This window comes from Adiantum capillus-veneris, chromosome 18, assembly GCF_014529385.1.
Source record: "Adiantum capillus-veneris isolate H3 chromosome 18, ASM1452938v2, whole genome shotgun sequence".
NCBI classification, from domain to species: domain Eukaryota; kingdom Viridiplantae; phylum Streptophyta; class Polypodiopsida; order Polypodiales; family Pteridaceae; genus Adiantum; species Adiantum capillus-veneris.
This window is the reverse complement of record NC_140948.1, coordinates 26,455,742-26,460,649: the sequence shown is the minus strand read 5'-3', so window position 1 is coordinate 26,460,649 and position 4,908 is coordinate 26,455,742.

Below are 4,908 nucleotides of genomic sequence, written 5' to 3'. Positions count from 1 at the left end.
GAGGTCGTGTGTTCAAAGGCACTCCTTATTTCAGCCAAGCTGGGCAGACTCGAATTCGGCATAAAATTTAATTTTTCCGGAGCTGGTCGGGTCCGTAAAGAGCCTACTCCCACGTGCAAAGGAATTTCGGGCCACAGTCGGACGCCAAATCGTATGAAGCATGGTTAGTTGACACTCTTGGGTCGTAGTTTCCTGCACTGTCGCACATTTCTGAGGATACCCACATGTCTCTTGCCTATTAGCCCCACTTCCCACGGGCCTCAAGAGATCCAGTTAAGTAGCCAGTCCCTCGAGCAACTTAAAGCATCCCACCAAGAGAGGTTTCTCGCCTACAGACAGAGCTAAAAAGCACGAAAGAGAAAGCAAAAAAGGCTTCTCAAAAGGAAAAGCTTCGCACTTCAACAAGCGGAGTTTAGAAGGATTTCAAAAGGCTACTCACACAACAGAACACCAACCTTTTTGCAATGTATGATTTTATATCTATCATCAAGGATATGAGCATGTGCTCATGTACGGAGTTTTAGACATTGGCCTTGGAGAGTCTCCAAGTGCAAAGACCGCATGGTTAGTTGACACTCTTGGGTCGTAGTTTCCTGCACTGTCGCACATTTCTGAGGATACCCACATGTCTCTTGCCTATTAGCCCCACTTCCCACGGGCCTCAAGAGATCCAGTTAAGTAGCCAGTCCCTCGAGCAGCTTAAAGCATCCCATCAAGAGAGGTTTCTCGCCTATAGACAGAGCTAAAAAGCACGAAAGAGAAAGCAAAAAAGGCTTCTCAAAAGGAAAAGCTTCGCACTTCAACAAGTGGAGTTTAGAAGGATTTCAAAAGGCTACTCACACAACAGAACACCAACCTTTTTGCAATGTATGATTTTATATCTATCATCAAGGATATGAGCATGTGCTCATGTACGGAGTTTTAGACATTGGCCTTGGAGAGTCTCCAAGTGCAAAGACCGCTCCAAAGCACCATGGGGAAATTCAAAGGTTCTCTTCAAAGGAAGGGAAAACCGGCAACAACATCATTAGCATTCGCATTAGCAATTCTTTTACATCAGTATTTTTGCATTGTATTTGTTTGTTCAATAAAGCCTGATTGCATAACAAAAGTGGGAAAATAAGCACTTGTTCGAGGGGAGGATACGAAGACAAAGACAAAGATCTCTCTCTCTCTCTCTCTCTCTCTCTCTCTCTCGTTTTAATGTTAGCCAAGAGGTCTTGTAGGAATTGTTGTAAGTATTGACTAGTAACCATTGTGATTATAGTAGGCTCAACTTTGCGTGAACTTGAAACTCCATAATGCCATGAAAAAATTGTAAGTCTTTATATTTTGTATGAGCTCCTTGGTTTTTTGTCTTTACGCATTTGTTGGCACTACTTTTAAACAAAAAGGGCAGTTTCTTGATTTGAAATCAACCATTTTTATAAAAAAAAAGCTAGTGATGTGGGCTATTTCAATGAGTGAATTGTCATGGCGAACTTACGCAAGAAAATGCACAAGAGCGACAAACAACCAACAATCAATGATCAATTGTCATATATATTTTGACCGAATCACTTGATTTTTTCTCAGCCAAATGAGTTGAGGATGCTTTGAAACTCAAGGAAATGATAGGCTAGGACTATTAGAATAATTGAACCATTAAAAATTGATTCTGAAGAGTTTGCAAATCGTGGTCTATCGTTTCACATGTCATCGAAACATAAATAAAAATAGTCTAACAACTTTGCTTAAGGTTTAAACTCAACCTCCTATCAAAAGATTAGCATCTAACTTTGAATATATCACTTTAAAAAAAAAAACTCACACAACATTAAAACTAAAATCTTCACCAAACCGATAGTGAATAGACTTAAAAGATAGAGAAAGAGGGAAGAGACACAATGTACTTGACAAAACTTGATTTGCATTACCAGATTGCACCATATATTTCACAAAATAGCTCTACTCACTTTGCTTAGTTTTCATAGTTCTCATGGACATTATACATTCTTAATTCAAATTAAAAATATTCCTAAATGGCTTTAAAAAAAATAAAAAGTATTCCTAATTCAAACATTCGCTCGATAACAACAAAAATGATGCGTTAGTCTATAGCATGTAGCAACGGGCAATGACGAAGCACGTAGAATTGCAATAGTATCAGTTGGACATGAGAAGGACGGATACAACTTTGTGTGTGTGTGTGTGTGTGTGTGTGTGTGTGTGTGTGTGTGTGAGAGAGAGAGAGAGAGAGAGAGAGAGAGGACACTTTCAAGAGAAGAAAACGCTAAAGGGAAAATAAAAGGCAAAGAGAAACACAAATATACAATGTGAAATTGATTACCTCTTTACATGGACACAATAGGTCTTTTGACTTTCCACCTTCATTTGTCTCTTGATTTTCTAAAATGACCCTTCAGTTATGCACTTAATATGTTTTGAAAGACTTTTTATTTTTTTGAGACTTGGGAGACCCGATACATTTATTTCAAAATTAAAATTAAGTGAAAATTTTCCAATTACATCACATTCTGGTGAGCTTTATGTATATTTACAAGTTGAGTAAAAATACCACTACAAAATAAGGACTTCAGATGAAAATTCGCTAAAGGGGGTTTTTCAAGTGATTAAATATCACAAAACTAGTTGGAAACCAAGTGATTGAAATCCACGTTTTTTTGTAGATGACCATAACTTGACCATAGAACAAAATTGAGCATACTTTGAGCAATTTGAATCCAAAATTCACCAATTAAACTAGCCCTATAGACAAGTTGATGGGTGAAAATGAGATTGGGGGTCATGGAATATGATCTATTATTTTTTGTTACACTTACTTTAGAAGAGAGGGCTTGTATCAACATGATTAGTAGATCATGTGGGCATGATCTTTTTGAATTTGGATCAATGGTTTGAATTTTATGTTAGACTTTGCAAATTTTATAGTTTTAAGTTACGAATTGACTTTTAACTAGAGTGTGGGCCTTTTTTGATACTCTAGATGAGGGTTGGGTAGTCAAATTTTGCAAAGGGCTAGAATTATGGACAATGATCCATCTTTTTTTTACATCTGGGACTAAGACTTGTACACTTGATTCTAATACAACTAATCTAAGCCTAGTGGTGAATGTCAATGCAAATTTAGATCAAATGAACACAAAATAGGCCAAATTTTGGCTTTGTCACAATAAATTTTCATTTTTGGCACTATCTCTTGTTTCTTGCCGCTTTTTGTAGGTGAATGACTATCTGTGAATACTTGGTCCTTCAGGCACGTAGCCCCTTGGGTAGATGACCTTGTGATGGTGCTAGTGGTCCAATTCCTCTTGCAAATTGATTCCCTATGCTACTAATTCCGACTCTAGAAATCTGACCAAACTTGAAGCACTTTGTTAGTTCATTTTTAGTTTTTTTTGTTTTTGTTTTGAAGGTTTTATTAGCTCTCTTGCTTGACTAGTCACTGCTTGCGAAGTGTTAGGGATACTTTTCTACTTATGCAAGGGACGATGGATCGTGATCCATCATTTCTGACGTTTTGCATCAAGATTCTTACCACACATTCCCCATGCTATGTGGATCACTTTGGGACTTAATTTCCTAAGTTGGGGTGTTAGGTTAGTTGCAGGTCCAGCTCAGTCAACAGTCAGATCTTTGGTCGTTGCCTTCATCATAGGTATTTCTAGAAAAACACTTATGACATTGTACACAACATCATTAGATGTATCTAATAACCTCTTTTTGTTTTTACCATTGTGTCACCTTGTGGTGTTAATGTTATGTGATTTGGAATCCCAAAAGCTTTATATGCAACATCATGAAAAATGTTGAAAGCCGCCCCCTATCTTGTGATCCGTGGTGATCTTTATGTCCAAATTGAGGGAACTTAGAAAATAGGTTCCAACACTTTGGTGATAAAGATTTCCTCTCTTGTGAACCAAAGTTTAGTACCGTGATACTGAAGAAGCTAGTCAAAATTGACTTCTTTTGACTTGGGGTTGTTTTTTGAGGTATTTGGAATCTATTGGTTTTCTTATGGGAAATTTGTAGTTGGATATCTCCTGTATGGAGGTTGCACATCTTTTTTATCTTTAAAATGCACTTGATCTTACTTGTATTTTTATCCAATTCCCATTCTTTTTTACGAAGAAGTTACTGACCTTGAAGCTTAGGTTTACTCTTGGAAAAACATGGCTTAATCCTATATGTCTCAACTGTTATACTTTTTCCATTGCGCACTTGGATCAAACCTTCTTATTGCTGATGCACTATGTACAGAAATTATGCACAAGAGGGTAGTGATGAGTGTTTCTATACTAGAGTCTAAAACTTGGATGACTAAAGAGAAAAAACCCGGTGGGGAAAAAAATGCCTTTTGTATATGCTCTTATTTGAGTTGAGCACTTGGAATTTAAGTACCTGTTCATGCAAGGTGAGTATATGAAAGGAACAAAACTAATGCAAGTGCCAATTATGAAGCACTCCATATGCATACAAGAAAATTGCTAAGAAAAGCTTGCGGTGCAAAAAATGGAGTTGATAAGTGTTTCAAGGAACAAATGTTACACATGTGACATCAAAATATGTCTCAAAATCTTTCACTTTCCTGAGAAGGATTTTTTATGTAGAATCTTCTTCACTCATATCTCGTTGTTCTTAGTACCTAAGTGTCTTTGGGCCTTTCTCCGTCACTTCACTAGCCTTAAAATACATATTCAACTCTTAAGCTCACGCATGAACAACACAAATTAAATATGATCAACCCTTCCAGCTTGAGCATTACTTGGAATAGCTAAGACTCTTAGACCACACAGAACATTACTGGTAAAGCTTCGGAGCTGATGCCTTGCTCATTTATTGTCTTAGCTTCCCGACTTTGACTATGCCAAAGGACGTTTTTTTTGCATCCTACAAACTTGATTCAAA